The 12,359-nt window shown below is 39.8% G+C and overlaps 1 non-coding gene across 1 annotated transcript; it reads left to right on the top strand.

Moving 5' to 3' along the window:
* The first annotated feature begins 4,552 nt into the window (after positions 1–4,552).
* Positions 4,553–4,659, top strand: LOC118492027. The gene has a single exon (XR_004892468.1). It is a non-coding gene; the product is annotated as a small nucleolar RNA R71 (small nucleolar RNA).
* The last annotated feature ends 7,700 nt before the right edge of the window (positions 4,660–12,359 follow it).

Genomic DNA, 12,359 nt, shown 5'->3' with positions numbered 1-12,359 from the left:
AGATGCCACAGACTCGAAAGAGTCGGGGACAGGTGAATGGGCAGGTGACTCCTCAGCAGGAGCATCTGCGAGAAGCAAGAGATCGTCAGCAGCTAATAGGGCCTCGCCCTTAACGTCATCCTCCAGTGGCTCGTCGTCACACAAATCGACGTCGTCATCAGCGACTACGTCAAGAGGCATATCGATAACTGGGTACATGGCAAGGGGTATGGGAGCAGGGATCACCACAAGCGGCAAATCCCCAGCGATGCGGCCATCAGCGGGCTCGACAACGGCATCGGGTAGTGCAAACGGCTGGAGATCGTCGTCGTCTATTCTGGTGGTGTCCGAAGTGTACACCTCTCGCTCTGATGACTCGCTGTCGTCTGATACAATGGGTATAGGGTCGGTGGTGTCCGACTCTCCTGTGCCGGATGAAGCCATAGCGTTTGTAACACAAACACGCATATGCACAAATAATCAATCATATAGTCAGATAAGCACATTAGTCCAATAAGCAATCAAATAGTTCTCCTAGTCCCACTAGCCTCCCAGCCTCCCAGACTGATCTTCCTAGTCCCACTAGCCTCCCAGCCTCCCAGACTGATCTTCCTAGTCCCACTAGCCTCCCAGCCTCCCAGACTGACTCCCTAGTCCCACTAGACAATTCTCCCAGCCTCCCAGACTGACTCCCTAGTCCCACTAGACAACTACCTCGGCCTCCCAGACCGAGCGTCAGCCTCCCAGACCGAGCCTCAGCCTCCCAGACTGAGCCATAACTAATAAATAAAATGTGCTCAACTTTTGTTTGTGAAAACATTTTGGATCTGGACTTAAGTGGTATGCAGTGTAAAAATGTTTTCGTGAGAGCCCTAGTGATCATAGTCTAGACTCGAGAAGGAATCCTAGTTTGCTATGACCAGAGCTCTGATACCAAGCTGTCACACCCTGGCTTTGCAGAAGCGTGGTTTATTTGGTGTGACCTCTTAATACCATAGCTTAATCACAACAAAGCTATATGAAAGTAAAAACCATGCAGATCATCCATTGATTTAAGTTCTAAAATAAAAGTAACATAACATTGTCTTGAGGCGTTGACACATGCAATGGGAATTTCAACATAATAACATAAAACATTGTTTGAAAGACACAACCACAAACTTAAAATAAACATCGTTTAAGACTTGCAACTCGTCCAGGTAAAAGTCACAAACCCTAAACGTGGATGATCCCATACTCTAATGCAGCGTAGCATACCGTGCCAGATCTTTAGTTCCCTGAAATACATGTAAGTTAGAAAAATCAACAAAAATGTTGAGCGAGTTCATGTGTAGTGAGTATGTAAAAACCTTTGTAAGTATAAAAATCCTGGTATGTAGCAAATAAGGAAATAAAGAGATCACCAATGGTTTTCAAGGCCATTGATATGTGTGAAGTGTTGTAGGAAGACTCAAACCTAGCGGACTTTGCTTTGGGCACAAAGTCACCCCGAGGTCCGTTCTGTTGGGCCTGGGGCTGGGCTCGCTACACCCAGATAGATCTACCGCTATTGTCCCTCGGTCCCACTCTGAGGATTAATGGCCTTCAGTTCACGCCTACCCACTCACATGATCTAAGCAGTAACCCTCCTTACGCTAACCATACCATGTAAAAAGTACTTGTAATCATAGTAACATGTATTTCACCCCCGCAGTTTAGAAAACTGAAAACAGTTAAGAGAAAAGGGGGACATGAACTCACCGAAGTGTGTCTCTAAAAGGTATCTCCCAGAAAATTTGTTGTGCGACGACCTACACGTACTAACTTCTATTAGACGGACGGCCGTGCCTTAGTTTAAGGTTTAATGTCTTTGGGGAAATAGTTAGGCAACTATTTCGTAATTACACTTCGCAATTACTTGGTGAATATATTCCTTCCCAAGGATGGGGGTTTTAATACATGTGCGTTTCGTATATCTTAGAAATATATTATTAAGTCTCACTTAATAAAATATATTTTAGTCCATTTATCCAGAATACTTTATTTCCAAAATATGAATATTTTTCCCAAAAATATTATATTTTATTCCATAGAATTTTCCAAAATAATACTTTTGTCAAAATACACGTTCAATAGTATTTTCCGAAAATACGTAAGTTACGTTGTACAGTTCGGGTGGTAACAATAATTATCGGTGTAACTTAAATATTTATTGTGAAGGCGTTCGTATTATTTTGGAGCCGTGAATATTTAGTAATATTATTTTTACCCTAAAAATAATATTTGTACAGTCGCAAAATAATCATAAAAATCTCACAAGTGTTATTACGGAAAATATATACTAAATATATATTTATCAAGTTTTATTTTGTGAAAATCCCACCTCCGACACTTGGAAGTTTTGTAATAAAAATCGTGGCGAAAAGTATTTGGGAAAACAAGTTGAAAATATATTAATAACACTTGGTGTAAAAAAAATATTCCCAAGTGTTATATTTCTGGAAGAATTTCGCCAGGAGGTGGCCATGCTTTTAAGCGTATCATTTCCTTTTAAAAATTTAATTCAACAATATTCCCAACATCAATAAACAATGTTTCAACATCAAACTAGTCAAAATAGATATAAATCGCAAAACACATGAAGTTGTGGTTTATGTAAAAGTGCGTAGTAACTTTCCATTATTTTTAATAGATCTTTCTATAAATAAAATCGATTTCTTGAGAATCTTGTTTTTACAGAAAATGAATTTGTACATCTTCTAGTCAAAAATTACAAAAATTATTCTTTGTTAAAACTTTTTGTTACACAATTGTCTACACACTTGTGTGTTCACAAAATCACTTTTAGTTTATGAAAGATCCAGCTTTAAAATATGATTTCACCTTACACTTGGTTTTTCGAAAATACCACTTGTAGATATTTAGATCTACTAGTTTAGAACTCCATTTCATAAGAAAAATTGTTTTTACACAAGTTCATGTTTAATAGTAGTGGTGTTCTTCATCTAACCACTTTCACACTTAAACATACACTAGATCATATTCCATGGACATGACGTAGCCGGGTTAGATGACGATCCGAGCTACTACTAGCAAAAAACAACACTAAATAATCATAATAAAACAAGTCTCACAAGTTTTACACAATTATTCATCAATTAACCATCATGTTCATCACTTTAGTAGAATTTTAGTTTGTGATCTTGTATGTTAGTGATTTTTAACCGACAAAATCCTTATTAACCACTTTAGAATAGATCAAGAAGGCGTTTAGAGTCACTTACTACTAGCTCGAGGCTAGGGAAGAAACTAGTCGAAAAACGAGTGGTTAAAAGCGTTGTAGAGAGGTCCTTGGCAATCCGAGTGCACCGAGCTTCCTTATGCGTGATCCTTCACCCTTGAATGCAAGTAAAATGCCTTGAATGAAATCGAAAGGTGGTGGTAGTGTGTCCTATGTCTTCGGCCGAGACTACTAGTGAGGGAGAGAGAGGAGTTTGATTTTTTTGTTAAGTGTTGTGAAATGGATGTTGGACTTAAGTTGTTACTTATAGGCAATTTCATCTTAATTATCCAAAGGGTTTTGTGTTGTCAATATATCAAGCAAAGGGGATTAAGATAATCAATTGTTGTAAGATGGTGTCCACTATGGGGAACCAATTTCGTTGGGGGGGGGGGGGGTTCCATAGTTAGATTGTAACTAATTTGTTAAGTATTAGTTGTTAAGTAGGACCCCTAAGTTAGTTACTAGAGTGTAGTGTCTTGTGGCTGGTGTTAGGGTATTCGGGGACCCTAACTGGTTCAGAAAAAGAAAAACAATGTCATTGACATTATTTCTATGTTCCGGGTAAAGTCCGGTTGTTTGGTTGGATAGTGATCCGTTAAGGTGCTTAACAAAGCTTTAAAGTGCCGTTAATATTATTTTTAGTGACACAAAGAATTTCCGACACTTTGGAAAGTGTCTAGTATTATTTTCCCATGTTTTTGCACTTTACTAGTTTGCTAAAAAGCTGAATTTTATATTAAAGTGCAGGATTTGTGTTTAAATCATGTTTTAGGCGCATCCAGTCACTATAACTATCACCTAGTGACGTAGTTCTACAACCCTCATTTCCCTACACTCTCTACTAGTGTAGTAAACTATTCCTGGCTCGTACAGGCCTTAGAGGCAGTGTTTGCTTGATGCTGGCTATATCAGCATGTTTAATGGGTTATCCGTTCATTGTGCTACTGTGCTTTTGTGCATCAAGGTTGTCACTAAAGTTCTGTATGTAAATAATAGAGTGACAGTTAATAAAGTATGATGCAGGTAAGTGTATGTATCGGTATTCAAGTAGCAGTTTATCCACAATTGAAAGCAAGCACAGTAATTAAGCAGTAATTTAATATTAATTAATTCGTACGGATACCTAGTTTGGTGAGGGTTGTCACACGGGGAGTGTGCCATTGAAAATTGTTTTGAGCAATTTCCTCAATTTGATTATAAATTTCATTTGGGCGACGATTACCTATATGTCCCCCGGAGCTAAAGTCAAGCGTTCGTCTTGTGTGTGGCAACAACCCATTATAGAAAGTGGATACTTGTTGCCATACTACAAGACCATGATGAGGGCATTTTCTTAATAGCTCCTTGAATCTTTCCCAAGTTTCATATAAGGATTCCCCGTCCTCTTGTGAGTATATATTAATTTCAGTCATTAATTTAGCCATTTTAGAAGAAGGGAAATACTTATATAGAAACTTTTAGGCTAGTTCATCCCAAGTGTTTACCGAACCACTTGGGAGGGTGTTAAGCCAAGCCTTAGCTCGGTCTTTTAGTGAAAACGGGAACATTCAGAGGCGGATGGCGTCATTTTATGCTCCGTTGATCTGAATAGTATCACATATTTCCAAAAAGTTGGTAATATGTAAGTGGGGATGTTCGCCCGCAAGCCCATGGAAAGTTGCGGAGTTTTGGAGCATTTGTATCAAATGCGGCCGAAGCTCGAAGTTGTTGGCATCGACATTCGGTGCATTGATAGTGGCGTCAAGATTACCTACCGTGGGCCATAAGTAATCCATTAAGGTACGCTGATCCGCCATTGGAAGTGGTTCCCCCAAAATTTTCTCTTGTGTTTTAGCTTTAAGTCTTTTTCTTTGAGAGCGTTCGGGTTCATCTAGCGATTCTTTTATCTTTATTGGAACTGGAACTCATGCACTGCGTAGGAAGTTCAGGTGCGGTGCCTGGGTCCCAAGTCCTGTGATAAAAAAAAAATTGTTGGTCAGAAGTCTTACGATGGCCCCGTGGTCGCTGGCTGACCACGACCCGTGGTCGTGGTTACAGTGATTGTTTTCTGGATCCCTGTTATTGGAAAGTTCAACACGGCCCCGTGCCGCACCGACACGGCCCCGTGATCACCTTTCTGTAACTCAGAAAACAAAAACTGTCAGTAAGGATGTTGGGCACGGCCTGTGTCCGACCAGGCACGGCCCCGTGCTGAAGTATGCAGAAGCTGAAAAATCTAGAAAAATCCTAAAAAAAACAGAAAAAGGAATAAGAAAAACGATTAGGCCGTTGATTCCTAACTTTCTTAAAATCCTTGTGTCCCCGGCAACGGCGCCAAAAACTTGATGCGTGTCGAGTGTGTTATATTTTTATCAATATTTTAAGCCCATTTTACACATTATTCAAGTTTAAAATTTATAAAATACGATATTCTACTAACACTAAACACACATATGGGCAAGTGCAACCATCGTGAACGTAGTATAGCGTTGGTAAGATACCGGGGTCATCCAAGGACATAAGAGCTTTTAGTACTGGTTTATCCTCAACGTCTAATCAAATCAAAATTTTTAGAAAAGGTTTTAAGTATGAAAAATAAAAACTAAAATGCTGAAAATAAAAATAAAATAAAAACAGATAGATAATATGAATCACTTGGATCCGACTCGCGTTTAATGTATCCTTTGACGATTTCCGCACTTTTGCACTTTTTAAGAGATTATCTTAGTTATAGTAGTAGGCCTCTCTTTTGAAGGTGATGTTACCCTCAACCCAGTGGTTTGAGTCAGCAAGGATACAATCCCAAAGGTTCGGAATATTGGAAGATAATTAATTAAGTTATTAATGCGTAAAGTGGTAGGCCCCACTTTTGAAGGTGAGGTTACCCTCGGCTAAGTGGTTTGAGTCAGCAGGGATACAATCCCATGTAGCTGGTTTAGTGTATTAATAGTAGTTTACATATGAGGGGATCAAGCCATTCGCACCCCGGCCATCCAATAGTAGTGGGTATTGAAGGAGGTCCTAGTAAGCTTAACCCAGGTCCTTGCAGGATCTATACATTAAACAAGGCAAGAACCTTACCAAACCATTCCCTTCACTCCCGACTAGGTCGTCAACATATCTCTATATAGACCATAGAGATATGAATGGAGAAAATCTTTTACTTTATATAGACATTAAAGTAATGCCAAGACACCACGGACAAATGATAAGGAAGTTTCACTTTCAACATAAGAAAATAGTTATTAAAGTCATTAATACAAAACCAAATAAAAAGTGTGAAAAGATTAAAAATTAAAAGTAATACATTAAATGCTAGTCTTCACCAAGTGATGTAAGAGACTTAGCCAAACATGGCCTTTGATTGACAAGAACTCTTACGATCAATCTTGGATCCCGAGACTACTACACACACTCTAAGGTGGATGATGGATGATGGTGGTGGATGAGGGTGTTAATGTGGTGGTGGAGTTGTGGCAAAGTGGGAGAGAGGTGGTTTGCCAAGCGATGCCTTTGAAGTGAACCAAGCACCCCTATTTATAGCTGGAACAGTAGCCCGACCACGGCCCCGTGTCCGCTGGACACGCCCCCATGTCCATCTCCTTTATCTTCCTTCATTAATTGCAATTTTTTGCATTAGGCTCCACACGACCCCGTGTTCGCTGGGCACGGCCCCGTGTTCGCTGGGCACGGCCCCGTGTGCAGAAGCGTATCTGTACTATAAAAATTTGCAAGATTTTTCAAATCTTAGTGTTGACCATGCCCCGTGCTAAGCTGCGCACGCCCCCGTGGTGGGCGTAGAAGCTTCTATAACTTTGTCCCTTTCGGCAGACACCTGACAATGCCCCCGTGTCTGCTGGGCACAGGCCGTGGTCAGCCTTCTGTTTCTTGTTTTTGCTTGGGGAGATGTTGTCAAGGGGTCGGGAATGCCACGTTTATTCCTTTTCTTTGTATTTATGTTAGTTTTTGCTGCATATTTGTTCCTTTTGTTCATTTAAGCTCTTTTGGTCCTGAAAATACAAAAGGAAGACAAAAGCACACTTTTTCCAACATTAGTACTTAAAAAGGGTTAGTTTTATTGTAGGATCAGTATGACCTCTGAAATGAGTCAATTCGAGCTAGTGCCTACCGAATATGTCGCGGAAATACATATTTGGCATGAAACAAAGCAAAAAGATGGAAGAAGTGAGTAGAAACAGATAGGATTCACTTTAAACACTCTTTCACATTAATATTTCAGCAAATGTACGGTCAGCAGTTCGGCTTCCGATGATGTGAACAGTTGCAAATGTGAAAGACAACAGGGGTATATATAGATTTTGCAGGTTCGCTCATATGACAGGCCACATAAGCGAACCTCCTTCATTGTAGGTTCGCTTATGTGTCACTTGACCATATAAGCGAACCTGTGACATTAAAATCACTAAATTACAATTTCAACCCCTGAACTTTACAAAAACAACCTATCTAGACCCTATACATTAAGCTAACACGACTAAGACGCAGGCTTTAGACATTATGCACCAACAAACTCCCCCTTGGATGAAGTCGCGGTCTTTGTCTAGTCTTCGGGTCTTCAGATAGCTCTGTACGACTCTTCCCTTGGTTTCGGCTTCTTACTCAGCGCAACTCTAATTCTTTCATTTTCTTTCTTCCTCGCCTTCTCTTCATCAGCTTGCATCTTCATAAACATTCCTTTCTTTTCTGCAAGCCTTTGACTTTCACATTCGCGTTCTCGCTTCACTTTCCTCTTCATCTTTTCGTCCAGTGACCACCAAGAAGATTTACACTTGCTCTCAGAATTGATGCCTTTCTGAAAGCAAAGTGAAACTACACGTTGAAATTGTTATGCTTGTTCTTTATCTGTTGGCTGATAGCGGATCTTGTTGATGAACAGACATTCTATATCTTTCGCCGAGCAGTTTACCAACCACATTGGATCGTAGACATGAATTTCTCTAATCTCCCCACCAGCTCTGTAAGAAATGATCGCTTCAGTTGTAATGCAGCTGTACACCCATCCCATGAATCCTTTATAGAATTCCTGCTCCATCTGAGGCATATGAATTGTCTTCATCGTTCTTGGTGGCTTGACATTCAAGATAGTCTCTGTAATTCCGGTCTCTGGATCTACCCTCTGTACACGTTTAGGATGATGAGGCTTCCACTTGCAAAACTGTTTCAGCGATTCATACTTAATATAACACCACATCGCCACATCATTTTTCCTTACAGGGTAATCCAAACTCCTAACTTTCGACAGTTCATCGACGTCCCACCACGGTAATGACATGATGTCATATAAACGTTCGAAATACTGGACTCCATACTCTCTACGGATGGCATACGCATTCACCTGCGGTAGATATCCCCAACTGATTATATCACCAAGAGAAACATTCCTATCACGTTGAAAATACTTAAAAGGCCTTTTGAATTTTTTCTCGTGACTGTCTTTAAACCATTTCGATCTATCTTCCTTCTCAACATCCTTCTTCTATTTATCAAAGATCTTTTCATTTACAGCCTCAGTCACTTTCTGTCTTAACTCCTCTCTGTTCTCTTCAGCGAAAAACTCCATGAGAGTTGGATACTTAGAAGTATCTTCAGTTACATCTTCATTATCTGAACAATCTTCCACTTCGACTCTATCATATAAATCAGCCTCTTCGACATACTTGTACGTGTAATCAGGCTGTTTATTGACATCAAAAGACTCCAATTCTTCTTCAAAATCAAATTGGATCTCCGGATTTACATCTTTCAACATTTCTCTATAAACATCTAAGCGCAAAAATAACTGTTCAGAATGTTCAACAATTTGCGACTTACTTGACTCCCCCTTTCCACTAGCTTCCCATGATTCTTCATTAACAGTATCATTCATCAGGTCATCAACAGCTTTTTCTGTGGAAGCTTCAGTAACTCTCAAACCTGATCCACCTGCAGCATCATTATCATCATCATCATCATCACCTTTTGAACTATGACTGCTAGCAAAAAATACTATTTCATCATCATCATCTTCTTCATCATCTTCATCATCGCCACCCATCAATTCTTCCAAAGGCGTTTCTTCTTCAAATAACCCAGAAATCACCGATATCGGTTCAGGATTCTCGATAACCATAGAAGGTACTAAAGCCCTTTCAGTCACGGCCGAACTTCCTTCAACTCCCTTACCTTTATCTTTCATTTCCCTTTCAATTTTAGCTTGACGTTCAGCTCTGAGGTCTTCAACTTGCAGTTCTTCAAACTTTTGATTCACCGAAGTTCCAAGCATGCTTTCTACTACTCTGTTCAGCATATAGAACTCGTGATCTCTTAAAGCCTTAGCTGCTTCAAGCTCTTTGTTCTTTAGTTTGAAGTATTCATTCTGATCATCACGCCTATTCTTTTCTTCTTCAAGCTCAGCAACACGAACCTTTAGAATATCAATCTCGGTTTGATCAGCATCAACCATCTTCACCAACTCCTTATTCTCATTCTCTAGCTTCTTCACACGAGCCTCAAGAAGTTTTTCTTTATCCGACACTTTCTTATTTTCAGCTGCCAACTTCTTGTTTTCCAATATCACCTCGTCCATTCGCTTTTCCAGCTTCAACAATTGATCATTGTTAGCAAAACCAAAGTCACCAATATCCAACAGATTATCTTGTGGCGTTTGAAGACCTCTGCCAGAAGATTCAGGTTGCATTTGAGTGAGTGGAGGTGTACCGAATAGATCTTGTGAAGTGAAAAGTGTTTGTTGTTGTGGTGGTGTTGATTGAGGAATCGGTGAAGGTTGTCTTGGAGGTGTTGGTAGTCTAGGTGGTGAGGATTGTTGTGGAGGAGTAGGTTGTCTAGGTGGTGATTGATGAATAGGTGATTGTGGTGGTGTTGGTTCATGTGTTGGTTCATGTGGTGGTGTAGTAGGCTTTTGACTTTCTTTTTCTGGTTTCTTCTTTTGCACAATCTTCTGAGGTCCCTTTGAAACTCTAATCTTTGGAGTTGCTTTCTTTCGACCACCAGCTTTCTTCCTAACTCTTGGAGTTGATTGTGATTCAGTAACATGCTCTGGTGAAGGAATATAAGGAGCATCATCGTCCTTTTCTAGTCTTTTCCTTTTCCTGAGCAACTTCTCTTTTTCTATCTCCTCTTGCATCCTTTTCTGACGTTCATTCTCATCTACAACCTCTTCATCTGACGAACTTGATGAACTTGTTGTGTCTTTGTCCACATCGTCACCATCAATATCATCCACAATCTTTTCTTTCTCTTTCTGGACTTCAGCAGTTACAACTTGTACTACATTTGCAACAAATTCTAGCCCTGTTTCAAACATATCTGTATCAATCAAGACATCTTCTCCAGCAGTCACATCTTGTTCTTTTTCAACATCAACAACAGGATTATCATCTTCAGGCTCATCTATCAACAATGCTCGAGCCATTTTCTTTTGTTTCTTCTTTGGTTTAGATGATGATCCTTCACCCTGTTCAGCTGTAGGAGTTGCCAATCTGCGTCTTCTCCCAGACTCTTTCACATACCACTCATTCTTCGTGGTTTTAAAATTTTCGAGAATCTTCAGCTCATCAGCATATATTGCCTCTTTCATTTCTTCCTCATTCCTCCAGTTTTGATGATTCACTGGATCCGGATCAACATATTTTACGTCTTTGATAAAACCAAAAGACTCGATGACAAGTGTTGGCTCTGGATGATTCGGATGATACTTCACTAACTGCTTCAGTGTATTGTTAGACATGTGAGCTTGCACCAATAAATCGTCTTGAATATCCCTATCAATCTCCGGATACGCGTGATCTATCATCATTTGTACGAATCTAGGATACTTCCACGCCCTGACTTTGGTAGTAATGTTCTCTGCCATGTAGTGAAAAATGATGTGTGAGAAATTATATTTCTTGTTTAAAACCAAAGCATCCATATTCATCTGGTAATCCCTCATTGCGTCATAACTTCCTTAAGTGTGACTTAAGGAAATCAATATACAATGAATAAGAAACTTGAACGATTTTTGGAACTTTGACTTTAGATAATTTCCAGCATTTAAAGCTCCTCTGTATCCCATCCTCAACATACACCCTTTCACCATTCGCTCGGGAAACCGTGTTGGATAATCAGCTTCATCGGGAAAGTTGACAACTTCGCGAATTAAGGCTTCAGTCACCAGAATTGTTTCCATCTTCCCATGAACTTCAACTACTGAAGAAATAACTTGGCTTTGCTCGTCATAGGTGGCATTTTTCCAGAAACGATCTATGTGAGATTTATAGATAGGCCTTTGATCCGTCAGCGCTTTCTTAATGGGTATACGACCCATAAATTCCAAGATACTCCTAAAACTCTCTAACTCGGGATTTTTCTGAACATCTAAATCACAGCAACTGTTATGTACAGGATCAAATACGACGTTAGAAGAAGCCTGCACAACAAACACAGAAACAATGAATCAATATGCCTTAGAAAAATTTCGAACATCAAAATTTTCAAACAGTACATAAAAGCGGACCAGACAAAATCCAAACAAGCGAACCATACCAAGTCATATAAGCGAACCAAACATGTTCATTCAAGCGAACCAAATACAGTACATATGTGCGAACCATACATATAGTGCACACAAGAGCGGACCATACATGAACTCATGAGCGGACCTATCATGATCACAAAAGCGAACCAGATGTAGTTCCGAAAAGTGGATCAATGATAAGAACTAAAAGCAAACCTAAGCATATGACTACTGAGCGAACCTTGCATAAACTAACGAGCAGACCTGGATTGAAAGGATGAGCGGACCTAAGTTGTATGGATGAGCGGACCTAAGTTGTATGGATGAGCGGACCTAATTTGTACAGATAAGCGGACCTAAGTTGTATGGATGAGCGGACCTAATTTGTACAGATAAGCGAACCTCCTAATGTGTCTGTTCAAGCAAATCTACTGTGAAACATCTAAAAACTAATCAAAACTACAAATTGAACTTGAAATCGGTTTCTACAGATGATTCTGAGACCTGGGGTGTTCTTTAATCTTATCTATGGCAACAATACAACCCTAGATCTAAACTTGTGCACATGAATCATCGACATACATGGATTAACAGTCAATTCAATGCAATTAAAGCATAATACCA

The sequence above is a fragment of the Helianthus annuus genome, chromosome 4 (genome assembly GCF_002127325.2).
Source record: "Helianthus annuus cultivar XRQ/B chromosome 4, HanXRQr2.0-SUNRISE, whole genome shotgun sequence".
NCBI lineage: Eukaryota > Viridiplantae > Streptophyta > Magnoliopsida > Asterales > Asteraceae > Helianthus > Helianthus annuus.
Note: the sequence above shows the minus strand (reverse complement) of the source record. Positions and strands in the feature narration are given on the sequence as shown.